The sequence below is a fragment of the Furipterus horrens genome, unplaced genomic scaffold (assembly GCF_987537825.1).
Source record: "Furipterus horrens unplaced genomic scaffold, mFurHor1.1.pri manual_scaffold_11, whole genome shotgun sequence".
NCBI lineage: Eukaryota > Metazoa > Chordata > Mammalia > Chiroptera > Furipteridae > Furipterus > Furipterus horrens.
The window spans coordinates 53,434,149-53,453,511 of record NW_028327181.1 but is presented as its reverse complement, the minus strand read 5'-3'; the positions used below and the strand labels follow the sequence as shown (position 1 = coordinate 53,453,511).

At 44.8% G+C, this 19,363-nt stretch overlaps 1 protein-coding gene across 3 annotated transcripts in view; it reads right to left on the bottom strand.

The window, feature by feature from the left end:
• The window catches only part of PIK3R5 (phosphoinositide-3-kinase regulatory subunit 5), a 67,964-nt gene that overhangs the window by 26,089 nt on the left and 22,512 nt on the right, over positions 1-19,363 (bottom strand). Inside the window, exon 1 of one of the 3 annotated variants that reach the window (XM_090291417.1) lies at positions 2,345-2,447. The exons of the other annotated variants lie outside the window; for them this stretch is intronic. The gene's annotated coding sequence lies outside the window, so the exon portion shown is untranslated. Of the gene's footprint in view, positions 1-2,344; positions 2,448-19,363 lie in introns of those variants that run through there. 3 annotated transcript variants of the gene reach the window in all.

The following is a 19,363-nucleotide window of genomic DNA, read 5'->3' as shown; positions in this document are numbered from 1 at the left end:
GGTGGACGTGCTGGGCAAGCTTCAGAGACGCGGAAACCATCACGGCAGTCTTTGCTACAACCCCCCCTTCCCTCGGGAATGGCACCACATTCCGCCTTCCAGGCAGACCCCATGGCTGGCCAATCAGGCCAGGTCAGAGAGGGAAGCTCTGTGGGACTGGGGACAGACAAGGAAACCACAAGCAGAAGCATGAAGCTCAGAGCTGAGCCATGCAAACAACATGCAAAGAGCTACGGAATCCTGACCTGAACTTGGCGGCCAGCTGGCAGTCCAGCTCACGAAGGCCCCAGTGGGCAAGTCCCCATACTCCCCCTGCCTGGGCAGAGCCACACACCCAGGGAAATGCCCTCTGTGAACCTCCCAGCATCACATCACCTCAGTGATGTTCGAGGGACGGGGCGGTGCAGGGGTCTGCATGCATGTATTCTTTCATATATTTAACGACCACCTACTATGTGTCAGGCAGTAGGACACAGCATTGAATGAAGCAGGCCAGCTCCTGGGTAGGAGATGGAGACATTGGAAAACAATTTAACAGACAAAAATGGAGGACATCACAAGTGATCCTGCTGTGAAGACCGGGGCGGTGCTGGGAGGTGCGAATAGGGAGCCCACTCTCTGTTATTGAAGGTTAGCGAAGCCTCTCAGGAGGGACATTTAAGGTGAATGAGGCAGTCAGGAGAAAAGTTGCAGGGCAGGGGGAGGGATATTCCAGAAAAAGAAGACAGCATGTACAAAGGTCTGGGCGTGAGAACGAGCCTGCCGAGGACTGAGACCCTGGAGCGCAGACCAGGCCTCCAGGTTCCGCAGCTTCCAAGCTGCTCAGGTGGCAGGTTGAGTTAAAGAAAAAAACCCTCGCTGGTTATTCAGGACCATGGACCTTGGGTGTTTCCATTAATGGCACCTCAACGCCTGAAGGTGTCCTAGGGCCCTTCCAGGGCACCTTTCACAGCCGCCTGTGGCCCCTGCGTCTACTGACTCCTCACTGGGGGTCCAGGCAGTGAGCCCACTGACCCTGAGCCAGTGAGTAGATTTCAGGCTTTCGGGGCCCCCCTTCGCCCGGACTGTACTGGCACCTGGCATGGATATGTGTCCCTGGGAATGGACACTCCTGAAAGGCTCACCTCCTGCCACCCTGCAGTGGCAGGCCAAGAACAAGACTCTCCCCAGCCTGGTCCTACCCGGCTCAGGACTAACGGAGCCTGCTGGCGCTGCTGGGGCACCAGGCCCCTCAAAGGGATGAGTCTGGGACATAACTGGCTAGCTGGCCCAGACGTCCTGCCAGTCTCCACAGGCTTTCTCCCCTTTAGCCCCAGGACAGGTTTTTGGAGGGACCTCAGAGGTCAGCCCCTGCAAGTCCCTCATTTCACAGCTGGGGGAGCAGAGACCGGAGAGGAGGAGGGGCTGCCTGGCGGTGGGGCCAAGCTGGGGGGATCAACACAGGCATCTCCAGACAAGGGTATCAGGCAGGGTATTAGGGGCATCTGTATTCCCAAACCGTGGCCAAAGCCTAACTCTGTGGACAAACAGTGCCGAGTGACCTGTGTGCTGAAGTTCCTGAGTCACAGTGAGCTGTCAGGACAGGGACCCGCAGCCACACTGTGGGGCTGACCGGCAGGAGTGGGTCCCGAGCCAGCACAGCTGTGCCCCCACCCCCATCAGTCCGCGAACCCTGGGAAGAGAGGAAGGTTGTCAGCCAAGGGCAGGAGGGGGTGCTGCCCTCTTGTTCTCAGTTCACTCCACGTGTAGCCAGCACGCTTCCTCCCGTCTCCCCACAAGAGCGCGGCGGGGCTGAGAGGAGGGGCAGAGGGGCGGCTAGCCGACCCGCTGGTGGCTGAGGCACAGACGCACGCTCCATGCGCCTATGTGGGGTGCATACCAGGAACGTAAGCTGGACTTGAGCTGTTGCTTGTTAGTTCACCCTGGGGGGGCCCCCAGCAAGGGTGAGCGGAGCTTAGCAGTAGAGGCCTGAGGGTTGGACCACCTTAGGGAGTGGGAACAGGTGAGGAGCTGGAGAATCTGTGGCACAGAGAAGTTAAACCACTGCCCTAAGGCCACACAGCTAGGAGGTGGCAAAGCCAGGATATGAACCCAGGGAGCCTGGCTCTTGACCACTACCACGCACTGCCCCTCTGCACCATCAAACGCAGTTACTAGAAGAAAAATAAAACCCATTCATGCTTCCACCTCACAAGTGAAGACTCAGCGATCTATAATAACACAATCTGGCTTATGTGACCCAGACTCCCAGTTGCTAGGAGTCTTAGGCCACCATGTCTGTCTACACAGCTGCCACCCCCCAAACAGAGGACCAGGGCTCACAGAAGCAGTGTTCTTGGCTGACCTGGGTGATGATCACGGCAGCCCTCGGGACCAGGAGTCTCTAGTCTGGAGCAACGGCCTTATCACGGGGACTGGGTTTAAAGACACCCTGTGCCCAGCCCCGCTGCAATGGACCTGTTTGTTGTGTCACGAGATGGAAATGAGTCACCCCGCTCTGTTGTGTCCCACTGTAGCTGATGCAAACACGAGATGCAAATGAAGTCTCAGCCAACTCCCCTTCAGCCTCACTGCCATCCTCAGGGGCCAGCACACAGTGTTGTCCACAGAGGCGGAAGTCTGCTCCCCCACACCCCTGCCGAGCCTGCTGGCTCACACCTCCTTCCTTCTCCACTGGCACTTCTCATCGCCCGGCCTCAGTGTCCCGGCTGCTCAATGGAGGCAACCCAGGCCTTCCTCACGGGTGGGCACTGGCAGAGATCCTGGCAGGCCAGCCTCCCTGGCATTGGAGGCCATCTAGAGCTTGCCCCCAATCTTCTCTCAGAGGCAGGACCTGTCCATGGCGCTGGGGGCGCAGCCGGGATGGTCAGCGCAGCTACCCTAGTGGTTAACCCAGCTCACTGCCTGGTCCTTTGCCTGGTCCTTTGCATGCTCGCTTCTGTCTGATGAGTCGGTCATCAGCTGTTTCTTATGACTTGTCAGCAGAATCCCAGTGGCTTTGGGGCGGAGATGAAGGGGGAAGAGGGTGCCATCGCTCTCTCCCCAGGGATGAAGTCTTGTTTCACAGGCTTAGCAAGCAAGGCTGGCTTCCCCTAGCACGGCACTCCCGCCCTGTTGTGAAATTCCCACGGCGGCCGGAATGGGAATGCCCCCACATCCGCGGCCGGACAGTGTTGAAACATCCAGCATGGCGCTGGGCCCCACCTCCAAGTTCCTCTTCTGAGCCAGTAAGGATGAGTCTCTACTGCGGACCCTGAACCGGACAGGGCCGTGTGGGTGCAAACCAGGGGTCTTCTTCCCTAAAGTGCAGCACTGGTCAGAGGGCCAGGATGTGCCTGGGCCCCACATCCTGCGGCGGCTCCACATGGGGCAGGGAAGAGGGTGTCTTTCCTTGGGGGGTTCTTCTCAAACAGTGGAGGGCCCACATCCCGTAGGGAGGCAAGCATGGTCCCCCCAGCTTCCCTGCAGCTCTGAAATATTTTAGGCCTGTGCTTTGAAGCCATAGCCCCACAGACAGGAATAGGAGAGACACCAAGGCCTGCGGTCCCACTCTGACCGCACCTGCTTCAGCCCTGGAACGCTCCTCCCTCTCCCCCTTCCTATTGTCCCCTGTGGCTTGACCTCCCTTCCTGCCCTCACTCCCTTCCTTGTGATTGCTTAAGGCAGAATCTCTTCTGAGACCTAATTTTAAAAATTCTCACTTCCAGTACAGGAAGTATATACCAGAAACTAGAGATTGGGGTGAGAAAGGGGTGGAAAGGAGAGGGCAGAGGCTGGGAGTGAATGAGGAGTAGCAACACTTCCTGGGGATACCTTATGTATTGTTTGGGCATTCAGGACCACAGCAATATTCTACACACCCCACAGTAAATAAATACCGCAAACGAAACAGGGTATGGGGGGAAGGACAGGCATGGAACACAAACAATAACAACTTAATTAACCTAACTGCATTATAACTGATTACCATGACCACACTGAAAGGGATGGGGAGTGAAAGAACGAACCTGAGTAACTTTGGAAAATAGCATTTTGACTGGACACCATAAGGCCAAAGAAAAAAGCTATATACAAATATTGTTTCTCATAGGGATGTGGGCTACACAAAAATCCTGAAACTCCTTTATGCATATGCTAGGATTAAATGAAGAAGTAACATATCATAGACAATGAGAGCCAGTTGCTCACTGTTGCAGAAACAAGTTACAAATAAGGAAAAGGAGGAAGCCCAGAATGAACCAACCTTATGGTGTTAGACTGAAACTGGAGACATCAGTATGAACTCATGTTTTTTAGTGTATATACAGATATATATGAAAGTAAAAAATGTGTACATGCTTAGATTAACATGCATACAGATATTTTCTAGCTCCGCCTGCTAAGAGAGCCTAAAAGCAACAATGCCCCAGTAGCAATGAGCACACCTAGTGCCCAGATCTTGGTTTCTAAATACCACTCTCTAATCAAAGGAACCAGGGCTCCTTAGAGAGATGGCTGATGCTAGGACTGGGGCAGGAACTATACAAGCTAAACCTGGAGCACCCTGTAGTGCCAGAAAATAAGTCAATACTTGCAAAAGGATGAGGAGTGTCAAACAAAATATATAACGAGAGTCTACAGTATTGTTATAAATAATAAAACAAAATGAATAAGCAGAGGAGAAGAAATAGGTCTTCATTACAAAAGAATTCCAGTTAATGAATGTGGGAGGAATGAGAGAAATACAAAATCACCATTAGGCAAATACCACAGTAATAACTTTGCAGGCAAGAGCCACCAATGAATGCTAAAATCTATGGGTGAAAATCTGAGAGGAAACAAGATATTTGCATAATCTCAGAGTATTTCCCCCCAAGACATCGATCAATTACAAAGGGGAAAGTAATAACTTTAGAGCGGAGAAACTCAGCACCACCTAAATCTCACGATCCAAGTCAATATCACCCCTAAGAAGACATATCGGCATCACATTTCCCCAGATATAATGCACCAAGAGGGACATGCGCATGGCATCACTTCTGTGAGATGCGTCCCAGAACACATAAACACAATCTAGTCATGAGAAAAAATCATTCAAAACTCAACTGAAAGAAATCCTGTAAAATAACTGACCAGTACTCACCAAAGTGTCAAGGTCATAAAAGATAAGGAAAGACGGAGGCCCCGTCACAGATTGGAGGAGACTAAGGAGACACAAGAAGCTAAATGCAGTGTGGGACCCTGGGCTGCATTCTGGAACTGAAAGGGCACATTTGGGGGGAAACAGCTAAAATCCAAATGAAGCCGACAGCGTTGTACAGTATTGTACCTGTTGTCCCTTGTTTTGACAACTGCGCCAGGTTATGTGCGTTGCCACCGTCAGGGGAAGCCGGGTGGAGGCACCCGCGGCTCTGAGGCTATTTTTATAGCTGTATAGCCTTCCATATCCTTCATGTATCCTTCTGAAGGTTATCCAATGCCTTACTGCCCTTCATAAACTTGTTTAAAGTTGCTATTTCCTGTATACGCACAGTTCCTAGTTACTGGTGGATAGACAGGTGCAGGGCTGCCTGCCCTAAAATCCCCTAAATCGTTGTTCCTAAACGGGGGTGGAGATCCTCTGGGGCTCTCGAAGGGCTTCTGAGGGCTCTCTGTGAGAATGGCTAAGTTGCGTTTTCATGTGCGTGGCGATCTCTCCACAGTTAGTGGTGAATCTGTTCTGGAACATCTTGATGACACCTTTGACCCCATGTTATCATAAGGTGTTGATGCCCAGTTTGCATTTGAGTCTATCACTGATGTGGTGTCACCTGAGAGGACAGAATATGCCAGGTGTGCTCTTGGGGTTTGCAAGAGCTCAAGTTTGATCAGATTAAGTTAATATATGAAAAAGGTTTAGAACAGTCCGTGGCATACCACAAGCATTTCAGTAAATGCTGTCTATTTACTATTTACTATCAGGGTACTTTCCTAACATACAGAAGTCTGCTGCCCAACTCTAGATGCCTTTGACATTGGACTAAGAAATAAGGCACACCCTGGATGATTCTGATGCCTAATCAGGCTTGGAAAGTAATGTTTTCTATTTTACAAATACACATACACATTCACTAGACTATAAAATTAGGAGGGCACCTTAGAGATCATCTGGTGCGACTCTCCCATTCTGCAGATAAAAAAGGAAGGCTCTGAGCAGCGAAGTGACTTGCTCAGATGAGAAAGTGGAAGATCTATGCCAAGAAACTGAGCCTAGAACCCCGGAGATTCATGGCACCTGTTGCTTAAGCGGGAATCGGCCTCTGCTGCCCCACAGTGAGTGGCCTCAGCTTCTCTCTTCTAGGTTATTTTTAGAATTCTTTTGCAAATTTCTTCTGGAGTTTTGGGGCTGTTTAGGTATTTGACTTCTTCACGTGTCCATTTTGTGAATTTGGGTTTTTGATGATATCATTCATTGTAATCAAGATTTAAAGTTTTATTAGCAAAGATCTAAATCTAGATTTCAGCCCCTCTTTTAATCTTAATGTTGTAACATTACATTTTCTTTAACAGAGGTCCAATTTATAGTAACTATTTTTACACTAGATCACAATTATTTAAATACTTTTGACATTTATAGAAAATGTAATAACAGCAATTGTATTATGATAATAGCAATTGTTTATTTTGGACAGTGGCTCTGTGTTTGATTTATTTCATTGTTCGCTGTTTTGATTGCTTTGTACCATTACGTCCCTCTTTACTAGTTCTTTATTGTGATTCATTTCTTGCTCAGCTGAGGTATTTTGAGTAACTTCAGAATGAGTGTGTGGGCTAGGTACTTCCTAAGACTATGCCATATGTCATTCATTGAGGCTCACTTTAAATTATAGCTTTAACAAATACGATATTGGCATAATTCATTTTTCACCCTCAAAATGCTTATAGAAACCCAAAATAACCAACTGAAAAAATGGCTATCACAAAATAGAATTAGGTAAAGTGGTTGGGTACAAATTAAAATAGAAATTGATGTTGTTCAATAATACAAATAAAAAACCAGAAATTGTGTTAGAAGAAGAGCCCACAGATAATAGCCGCAAAAAGAACAAAAGAAGAAAAAATAAACTTTATAAGAGTGCAAAATTTGAATGAAATAAAACTTCTGAGGGACATAAAAGCAGGCAAATAAATGGAAATGCATACTCTGTTGTTAGGAAGATTCAATATTATAAAGAATTAATTCAAAATGGATCACAACGTGTAAAGAGCTCGATCTATAAAACTCTTAGAAAAAAATAGGTGAAAAGCTTCGTCACACTAGATTTGTCAATGACACTCAAAGCACAGGCAAGAAAAGAAAAAATAGAAAAATTTAAATTTAAAAACGCTGTGCCTCAAAAAGAAACAACAGAGTGAAAAGGAAACCTACAGAATAGGGGAAATATTTGCAAACCATATATCTGATAAGAAGTTAGTAACCAGAATGTATAAAGAACTCTTATAAACTCAACAACAACACAACCCAATTAAAAATGAACAGAGGACTTGAATAAACAGTCCTGCAAAGAAGATACACGAGTGCGGCCCAAAGTAGGTTTACAGCTGTTCCTGTGGAAGAACTGCAGGTTATGACTGCTACAATGGCTTTATTAACTCAAAGGAAGGTCACACTGCAACTGTTTAATGATCATAGTCACTCCATGACATAATCACAGTTTTTCACAATTCCTGCTGTACAGGGAGAGTCAGCCATTTATTTGCCCATGTTCCTGGGTTCATAGTTCCTACGGCCTGAGCTAGAAACACATCCAAAGTTGGCCTGACTCCCAAAGCCCACGTTCTTTCCTATGCCATGTTCGTGGGAAATCATTTCTGCGGTTTTCTACCCAAAGGACTGAGTGTGCGGTTTCGCCTCTGCGTTATAATTTGGGGCTTCCAAGGATTCTCACTGTCAGTGATTCAGTCCCTTGGGTTAGGGTTACTCACTTCCTCTGTCCTGGCTTCTTTTTCAAGATGCAAGATCCCTGGATGAACATTTACCTAACAAATGAGTCTCTTAGGGCAGTGACAGTGGACAGTGGGCAGAGGAAGGACTCCAGGGCCGGGCGAGGGAGGAAACACGAAAAGGTAGGTGGAGGTGGCATTGGGGGGCGGGGGGGGGGGCGGGAGGAGCAAGATGAAGCAGAGCCTGTGAAAAGGGGAACCGCTAGGAGAGCGCAGATAAGCCTTTACCTACTTCCCAACTTTGCCCACGCTCTTCTTTACCAAGAAAAGGGCCCAGGAGTGCTCAGGAAGACAAAGTTGTGTTAAGACTAAGAAGAAATGAGATGAGGAACAGAGGAGGGAGGGAAGGAGACAGATGCTAACGTGTATACAGCGCTGACTCTGTGTCAGGGACTGTGCGCAGGGCTTGAAGCACACGGCCTCACTGATTCTGAAGAACCCCATAAAGCTCTGCACACACGAGGATGAGGAAAGCGCAGCTCCTAGCGGCTGAATGACTTTCCCAGGTTGTGAAACGAGCAAGTAGACTAGGGAGAATTTGAACCTGGGTCCACCTGACTTCCTTCCACCCGGGGAACCGCCTGGAAGAGTACTGCAAAGAAAGCAGGATGCATGAACTTGCCCTCGCACGTAATGACTGTAATAGCAGCTAATGCTAACTGAGGGCTTGCTGTGTGCCAGACACTGTTCCAGGTGTTTCCTACGAATTAACCCATTGAATCTATATGAAGCAGATACTCTCTTATTACCATCTTAAAGATGAGGCACAGAGCGTTCTCTTGGCTGGTAAGTGGTATATGTCCTTTCCTGGCCTGTCCTAGGCAGTTCAGCTTCTCTCTGCACATTAAAGGAATCCATAATGGAGCCAGATATGGGCAAACTGAAACGATTGCCAAGGTGGGAACCAGGGAAAGGCTGAGAATTTACTAAAGTACAAACTCCAGGCGCTACCAAACTCCATATGCCCCTAGGCTAACCATGGGCACCTGGCCCTGGAGACTGTTGAATCTGCCTCCTTTGAAATGTAGAGCCTGTCTTGTTTGCCAACAAGTGCCCTCAGAATAACAAGGCAAAATAAAATAAATAAATAAGAGTGTAGATGTAAAACCTCAAGAAAGGCCATTTATGCATATTGGGTTGGTCAAAAAGTCCATGTAGTTTTTTTTCTGTTAAATAAAAGACACATTTTTTCATTTTCACCAATAACTTTATTAATTTGGATATTTTGAGTATGCCGGCTATCTCCTGCGTGATAGAACGTTGATTGTTCTCAAGTAATGTTTCAATTTGGTCGCTATCAACTTCAACTGGTCTACCTGACTGTGGGGCATCGTCCGGTGAGAAATCTCTAGCATGAAACTTCACAAACCACTTTGACACGTTCCATCAGTCACAGCGCCTTCTCTGTGCGCTGCACAAGTCTTTTCTTTGTGTTTCAGTTGCGTTTTTACCTTTCTTGAAACAATGAAGCATAATTTTCTTCCATCTTTCATATTAAAATGGCTACACAAAAATTTACCAATTTTGATTTCTTTTAAAAGCACACTGTCACGACACAATCTAACCAAATTGTTTCACATGAAGTCAAAGGCAACTAAGTGCTACAAGAGCCACCTTACGGGGAAAAAAGCAAAGGAACTTTTTGGCCAGCCCAATATGTTGGCAGCTTTCCGGTTTTTTCTGGATGTGGAAAAGAACCGTGGTTGCGGTGAATTGCGTTCCTTACAGGCTGTGCACTTTCTGCAGAATCATTTTCAGTTTTCAAGACAGGAATGAATATTTCCTAGTTAGCGGCAAAGATTTTATAGAGCACTGTGATCTCCAGACACTTTACCAGTGGGAAAAGGGGGGCAGGGACTGGCCTAATCCGTCCTCTCTTCCCTCCACTATCTTTTCTTCCCACCCCGAGTGAAAACCATCGGCACCCCACTGCCTCTCTGTTAATCCAACAGCAGGTCACGGCTCTCAGGCACAGGCATATCCATCTTCTTTAATCTCCTTTTCTCTTTAAACTCTTGCACAATTAAATAAGAGAAATCTCTCCCCTCTTCCCTCTATATCCCATTCATGAAAGTGGTTTATTAGTTCAAGAAAAACTTCTTTAATAAGAAAAGAAACCATCGATGTTTGTGGACAAGAACTGAAATCAGACACTCCTCCTGATACTTGGCCAGGTGTGATTTTTTACAACTTTTTATGAAACAGACACTGATTTCAAGAGCTCTATTTGGCCCAGTCTAGAACTCTCTCGGGGCTATGTGCTGTGACATTGGGACAGTGGGCATCGATGCAGGGTCCCCCAACTTCTTACCAAATATACTCATGATGAGAAAGGAATACAAATGCACACAATCCACACTGAAAACCAGGACTGACAGGCCAGTGTCAAGGACTGACATTATGTCTAACTCAGAGGGAAATGGATTAAGGAAATCCAGACTCCAGTTCAGGTCAAAATCTCTATAGAAGGTGGGCAGCCGACTTTGCATCGTGGCTGATTAAAGTCTGGCGCTCAAGTGGGTGAGCAGCCTTTTCAGATATTTGACCTTCTGTCTCTTCCTTCAACGAAGGTTGCTGGGTCACACTCGCTGAGATGGGGAAATTTGGGAAGAAGACAATATGAGAGGGGAGAACAAAAGTCCTGCTTTGTCCACGCTTTATCCCACTTTGACCCCAATGGAGAGGTCTGGATGGCAGCTCTAGATTTGGGAGCTGAGTATAGTGGTCACAGAGACTGTGAACTGTGTGACGAGAGAGCGTGGCACCTCTCAGCCGTGGGGCATCCAGTGTTAGGAGGTGGCACATGGAGGATCAATAAAAGGACACTGAGCAGGTGCAGCTCATAAAGGAAGAGGAGAACATGATGTCACAGAAACTCAGAACACGAGGGAGTGCGGGACCCAGCTGCAAGGCCCATAAAGTCAGGGCAGAGAAGTGGCCACTGGACTTGGTGACTTGGAGGTTCTGGTGACCTGGGAAGAATAAGTGGAGGGTGACAGACCCGGCAGAACAGGCAGAGAAGACCAAGGCAGGTGGGAGAGAGGCAACTCTGAGTTTTGCTTAGCAATGGTCTTACGAGATGCTCTAGTGCCCTTTTGCTAAGTTCCTTTTTTTCTGTACACAGCACAGGTTCATTTCTCGTAATTGTGACCAAAAGGACCCTAAGATGCTTCCAGTTATGGTTTTTAAAGGTCTACAACTACATGTAGAAAAACTACTCTCTGTGACCACCGGCCACATTAACAGTGGTTACTTCCGAGAGGCAAGATTAGATGTAATTTTAATTTTTCTACAAACATTTGAATAACACATTTTATGCACTGTTTTCATCACACAAATGATTGGTGTTAAGTATATAAAAAATGGACCAGTGGTTCTGGAAAAGGGGAGTAGATGTACTTTTCCCTATTCATCCTGCTAAGTACAAATACAAACCTTGGACACTGTATTAAAAAAACAAAAACAAACAAACAAAAAAACTAGCATAAAGGACTCTGAAAGATGGAGAGAAGGCAGACCAGGTAGAGACCTTGGGAACAAGAAGTGACATGGTGGCAAAATCCCTGGGTGTCCTTTTTGCCTTGTATATCCTAGACTTGGCGCTAAAGAGCCAGCAAGATGAAAACACCAATGGGTGCAGACAAAAACAACCAATCAACCAACCAACCACACAGACAACAAAGAAAAGCCTGCTTTCTCGAGCCAAAGGACCAGGAAAGGGTTAGCTTAGCAAGACAGAAAAATTTAAGACAATAATTTCTCTACTCCAGCCAAAAACTGCAGAAGAAACTACGGTACTATCTTCACTAGCAAAGGCCCGGATGGGGAGCTTAGATGTCACTCTGGCCAGGCTGTGTACAGTGAGGTTAGGGAGCCCTAACCATGGTGGGATCTGAGAAAGCCAAGCAAGGGGCAAGCTTTTCATACCCACAGCCCCACTGGACAGTAAAGAGCACCCCACCCCCAACTCTGGAGTGGTGTCAGAGGAAGCCTAGCCAGGGAGTCAGGACTTTCACTACTGCCCAGTGGTAATGAGATCATTTTCTCCTGGTGCCAGTGGACAGTCATGAGGCATGCCTGTCCCTCCCAGCCAGGAGGGAGGTGTCAGTGCTTCCCTAGTGGGAAGCCAGCATGCCCAGAGCACTGCCTAGATCCCAGGGGAAGTCGAGAATGGGCCGTGGACTTCTGCACTCACCCACAGTGACAAGGTGGGGTACCCTGCCCCCAATCCCCCTTTCCAGGGCCTGTTAGAGAAAGCCAGCTAAAATAAAAGGTTTAAATAGACCCAGAGCTTCATAACTCTAATAATACCCAAAGTGTCTAGGTTTCCATAGAAGATAACTTATGATATCAAGACCAAGGATGATCTCAAGCTGAATAAAAATAAAAAAAAAAGCAATAGATGAGAACACCAGCAGACGTCAGCAGATGTTAGTGATCTGACGAAGATTTTACAGCAGCAATCATTGAAAATGCTCCAATGAACAATTATGCACAAATGAAAACGAGAGACATCTCAGCAAAGAACTAGAAGAGACAATAAATACCAAATGGAAATTTTAGAACTGAAAAGTATAGTAAATGAAATAAAAAACTCAGTGGATGGGATCAACAGCTGAATGGCGGGGACAGAGGGAATAAGCAATGAACTTGAATATAAAACAATAACTTTATCCAGTCTGAACAACAGAAAGAAAATAAACTGAAGAAAAATTAACAGAGCCTCAGGAATCTGTGGGACGATAACAAAAGGCCTAACATTCATGTTATCCCAGTACCTGCGGGAGAGGGCAGAGCTGAAAAAGTAGTCAAAGAAATAATGACTGAAAACTTGGCAAATCTGGAAAAATACATAAAACTACAGACTCATGAAGCGGTGTGAAGCCTAAACAGGACAAAACCCAGAAACACACACCAAGACACATCACAAACTTCTGAAAACTAAAGACAAAGACAAAACTTTTGAAAGCAGCAAGAGAACAACAATTCCTTCCCCTAGGGCAGCAGTTCTCAACCTGTGGGTCACGACCGCTTTGTGGATCGAACGACCCTTTCACAGGGGTCGCCTAAGACCATCGGAAAACACATATATAATTACATATTGTTTTTGTGATTAATCACTATGTTTTAATTATGTTCAATTTGTAACAGTGAAAATACATCCTGCATATCAGATATTTACATTATGATTCATAACAGTAGCAAAATTACAGTTATGAAGTAGCAATGAAAATAATTTTATGGTTGGGGGTCACCACAACATGAGGAACTATATTAAAGGGTCGCGGCATTAGGAACGTTGAGAACCACTGGTCTAGAGGATAAACAATTCAAATGACAGTGGGTTTCTCATCAGAAGTTACAGAGGCCGAAAGGAATGGAACAACACTTTTCAGGAGCTGAAAGAAAAGAACTGTCAAACCCAGCATCCTATAACCAAGCGGAAATCAAGACATTCTCAGATGAAGGAAAGCTAAGAGAATTTGTCATCAGCAGCTTACCCTAAAAGAAGGGCTAAAGGAAATTAGAAATAAGATTATAAAAGAAAAATATCTTGGAACATCAGAAATGAAGAAAGAACATGGCAAGCAAAAATCTGGGTAAATACAATAGACTTTCCTTCTCTTGAGTTTTCTAAATTATGTTTGATGGTTGAATCAAAAATTATAATATTGTCTGATGTGGTTCTAAATGTATGCAGAGTAAATATGTAAGGCAATTATATTATATTTGGGAAAGGTAATGGGGCCTAAAGGAAGGTAAGTCTTCCACACTTCATTAGAACTGGTAAAATTATGACATCATTAGACTGATAAGCTATGTATATATAATGTAATACCTAGAGCACCACTAAAAACACTATATAAAGAGGTACATACAAAAACATTATCAAAAAATCAAAAAGAATTCTAAAAAAAATATTCAAGTAATCCACAGAAAAGCAGAAAAAAACTCAGGAATAACAACAGAACAGAAAACAAAACAAACAAACAAAAAAACCAACAGAAAAGAAATAATAAAACAGCAGACTAAAGCTCCAAGTTATCAAAAATTACATTAAATTTATTGGACTGAGTATACCAATTAAAAAACAGAGATTGGTAGTGGACTACAAAGCATGACTCTACAACAGACTCACTTCCATATATAATGATATAGGCAAGTTGAAAGTAATAAATGTACAAAGATACATCATGTTAATGTTAATCACAAGAAAGCAGAAGTGGCTATATTATATCAGACAGAGCTGACCTCAAGCAAAGAAAATGACCAGAGACAGAGAGGAACATTATATAATGACAAAAAAGTTCAATCCATCAAGAAGATACAGTAATCCTAAATGTGATTTCACCAAACAACAAAGTTGCAAAATACATGAAGTAAAAGATGATAAGACAAAAAGGAGAAATAGACAAATCCATAATTATAGTTGAAGACTTCAACATTCCTCTCTCAACAATTGGTAGAAAATGAGCAAGAATACAAAAGAACTCCAATACCACCAGCCAATAGGATCTAATCAATATTTCTAGAATACTTTGCCCAAAATATTTTTTAAGTACCCATGGAATATATACCAAGATAGAGCATATCCTGCGTGATAAAACCAATCTCAACACATTTAAAAGAATTAAAATCAGCCCTGGCCGGGTGGCTCAATTGGCTGGAGCATCGCCCTGTACACCAGAAGGCTGGGGGTTTGATTCCAGGTCAAGGTCCACCCAATCGATGTTTCTCCCTCACATTGATGTTTTTTTCTTTCTCTCCCTTACCCTCTCTCTAAAATCATGAATATATATATATATATATGTATATATATATATATTTTTTTTTAATTTTAAAATATTTTATTTATTTATTTTTAGAGAGCGAGGAAGGGAGGGAGAAAGAGGGAAACATCAATGTGTGGTTGCCTCTTGCACGCCCCCAACTGGGGACCTGGCCCACAATCCAGGCAAGTGCCCTGACTGGGAATTGAACCAGTGACTCTTTGGTTTGCAGGCTGGCATTCAATCCACGGAGCCACACTAGCCAGGGCTAAACAATTTTTAAATAAATTAAAATAAAAGAATTGAAATTATAATGTGTTCTATAACCACAATAGAATCAAACTAGAAAGTGAAAACAGAAAAATAACAGGGAAATCTCCAAATACTTAGAAACTAAACACACAGCTAAATAATGGGTCAGAGGAGAAGTCTCAAGGGAAATCCAAAAATACAACAAATAGAATGAAAATGAATATACAACATAACAAAATTTGTGGGACACGGCTAAAGCCTGCGAAGGAAATTTATAACATTAAATACATACATTAGAACTACCATATGGTCCAGCAATTTCACCCCTGGGCATTTATCTCAGAGAAATGAAAACCTATGTTCCCACAAAAACCTGTACATGAATGTTTAGAATAAGCGGTTTTATTCTGAATAGCCCTAAACTGGAAACAACCCAGATGTCCTTCCGTGGGTGAGTACATCTCTGCGCCATGGAACAGTATTCAGCAATAAAAAGGAAACAATTATTAATACATACAACATCCAGGAAATTATGTTGAATCAAAAACCCAACTCCAAAAGGTTACCAACTGTATGATTCCGTTTATAAAACATTTTTGAAATGACAAATTTATAGAATGACCACAGACTGGGAGAAAATATTCACAATACATATAACTGACAAATGACTTGTATCCCAGAAATGGACAAATAAGAACAGCCACTTCACAAAAAATATCCAATGTCAATAAACGCAAGAAAATATGTTCATCATCATTCGTCGGCGGCGGCGGCGGCGGCAGCCGTCCGTCTCGAGAGACGCTGGTGTAGCTTCTTAAGAGTCTATCTGCACCGCCGAGAATGGCTGTGCAGTCCGACTCGGAGTGACACGGTATCTGTCTCCTCCCGTGTTGAATCGACATCTTGCGATGACGCTGGAGTGTCCTCTCCAGTGAAGCTGAAGCTACAGAGCCTGGGCAGGGTGATATGGAGGGTCTGCTGTTGCCCATGCAGCAGACCCCCCCTCTCTTCGCAGCTGAAGGATCCAAGGGAAAGACGGAGTCGATACAGCTTGGGTTCAGGTGCGCCGCAGGAGTTGCCGGTGTTGACTACAACATCAAACCGCCTTAGGGACTCCGGCTCCGGATTTTCTGTCGGGGTTTACTCCCTTAGCCTTTCCCCTGAAGAGGTATGCCGCAAGGCAGCGGAGGTTTTTTGGAGTCAGAGTTTTCCTTCTCTGATGTACCCTGACTGGAAGATCGAACCAGCGACACTTAGCTCGCAGGCCGACGCTCAATCCACTGAGCTAAACCAGCCAGGGTTGTTCATCATCATCATTAGTCACCAGGAAAATGCAGATTTAAAGCCATGATGAAACTTCACTACGCTAGAATTGCTAAAATTAATAAGATGAGCAATACCAACTTGGTGAGGATGTGGACCAACCATCTTTGAAAATCAGCTTGGCATTTTTATTAAGCTAGCAAATACCTATCATTTTGGCCCAATAATTTCACTTCTTTACCCACAATAAATGAAAGTACACGTTGACAAAAAGGCTTGTGCACAAATGTTCATAGCAGCTTTATTCATAATAGCCTCAATTTGGAAGCAACCGATCCATCACCAAGAAAATAGATAAACTATATTTGGTATATTCATATAATACATCACTACTTAGCAATGCAAAGAATAAAAACGAACAAACCACTAATGTGGGTACTAACAAGTATGAACATCAAAAACATATTGTGTGGCCCTGGCTGGTGGGTCTCAGTGGATTGAGTGTTGGCCTGTGAGCCAAGTGTCGCTGGTTCGATTCCCAGTCAGGGCACATGACTAGGTTGCACGTCAGGTCCCCAGTTGGGGGCATGAGTGAGAGGCAACCACATAGTGATGTTTCTCTCCCTCTCTTTCTCCTTTCCCCTCTTTCTAAAAATAAATAAACAAACAAACAATTAAAAAAACAAAACAAAATTTATTAACTCTTAAAAAAAAACATATTGTGTGAATAAAGCTGGACACAAAAAGATAGAAATTCTATGGTTCCATTTACAGAAAGTTCCAGAACAGGCCAAACTGCTCCATAATAAAATAAATCAAAATGGTAGTTGTCTCTGGAAGGTACAGGGAGAGTCAACCAGGAATGGGTATGAGGGAACTTTTTGGGATGATGGAAATATTCTACAGCTGGATAGGCGCATAGGTTACATAGGTATATATATATTCCATAGCTCATCAAACTGTACAATAAAATCTGTGCATTTCACTGTATATAAAAATAAATTTTTTTTTAAGAGTCATGCAATGCTAAGTGTATAGAATAAATCTTTAATGTTTTCTCCTCCTCAGTTTGGCCTCTTATGCTTCCAGTCCTGTTGAATGCATCTATACGCCCACATCCATACCCACACACATGCATTTTCTTCTTACATACGTGGGATCACGGCACGGACCTTGTTCTATGCAGAGTTGCCTCCCAAAAAGGGCAGCTGATCGTCACTCCTTCCCTGCCCTTTAAAGCTTTTCTTATGGTTTTCCGATGCCTTAGGACGAAGCTCAACCCCCCAACCCGGCGACATGACCCCGAGAGGTCTGGGCCCGCCTTCCCTGACCAGCCCCACCCTCACTTTACCCCTCTTTCATGAACCTCTTCCTGCGTGGGCCCCCTCTGCCTGGAGCACATCCACCGTCTTCCCCTGCTTTTGATGTGGCTCCTAAGATGCATTTTTCCATCTTCCATTACAAGGTCCCTTTTTCAAGGAAGGCCACCTAACCACCCCCTGCCCCCCGCCGCCCAGGCTGGGTTGGGTGCCCACCCTCCGCTTCTCTTGTGCCTGTGTGGTAACTGGTTTCTCTACTGGACTTTCAGCTTTGATGAGAGCGGCTCCTCCACCATGCAGACGGCTCTAACACTGGTGCCCCGCCTGGGGCTGGGCCAGATGCATGTGGGACCGTTACTTCAATGTGCCAACGTGCTCTGCGAACCAAAGGCCCCACCCAAAGACCAGGCCGTGACATTGTGACCACACAAGCAACAGGGGAGATTCCTCAGGCCTCAAGGGGAAATTACGTCTATTGTAACTTCCCAGTGAGTCAGTCCCCGGAGGTGTTGACCCAGTCATTTTTGGCCACCCGTGGTCAAAGACCTGCTTTGACTCAAAGACCTGCTTCCCCTGTGTGTCCTCTGCCAGAGGCCAGAGGATGGGACCGGGCAGAACCCAAGCTTTCTAGGAGCTGCTCCTCAGGCCACAGACATTATGAGTGCAAACACACACAATTCATGGTGCTATTAATTTATTTCGTCCTGTCCACTGTTCCCTCCCCTCACTCTGTCCCATGCTAACAAGGCCACCACCTTGGAGAAGGTTTGTGGCAGGGAAGTAAAACTCGCTGAGCTCCTGGACAGCTCCAGGCAGGAGGGATGGAACTCAGAGCTGGATTTCAGCTGATGCAAGAAATGGTTATTTATTTTCTTTTCTTTTCTTTTTATTAACTTTAATTCTTAGAACTGTTTCAGGTTTTACACCTCCGACACCCCCTCCACCCACAGTTTCCGGTCTTACAATACCATCCATTAATTGAGGTATATTTGTTACAACTGATGAACCAATATTGATGCAACAGTATTAATTAAAGGTCACAGTTTACTTGGTTGTACAGTTCTAGGGTTTTGCCAAATACAAAATCTCATGTATCCACCACTACGATATCACACAGAATACTTTCCCTGCCTGAAAAATCCCCTGTGCTCTATCTATTCATCTTTTCCCCTTGCTCCCACAGCTAGAAACCACTGATCTTTTCGCTGTATCTATAGCTTTGCCTTTTCCAGAATATCACACGACTGGCATTATACATTATGTAGACTTTTCAGACTGGCTTTTTTTTTTTCCACTTAGTAATATGCATTTAAGGCTCCACTACATCTTTTCATGGCTTCATAGCTAATTTTTTTCTACTGCTAAGTAATATTCTAGTCTATGGAGGTACCATAGTTTGTCTACCCATTCACCTACTGAAGGACATCTTGGTTGCTTCTAAATTCTGGCAATTGAACAGTCATGTGCAGGCTTTTGTGTGAAATAAGTTTTCCGTTCATTTGGATAAATACTTAGAAGCATGATTGCTGGATTATGTGACAAGGCTTCTTAGCTTTCTAAGAAACTGTTAAACTGTCTTTTAAAGGGGCTGTGCCATTTTGCATCCCTACTAGCATTGCTCCACAATCCTCGTCAGCATTTGGTGTAACAGTATCAGTGTTTTGGATTTTTGCAATTCTAATAGATGTTTAGAGGGATCTCATTGTTTTAACTTCTGATTCCCTAATGACAGATGATGTTGAACATCTTTTTATATGCTTATTTGTCATCTGTATATCTTCTATGGTGAGTGATAAA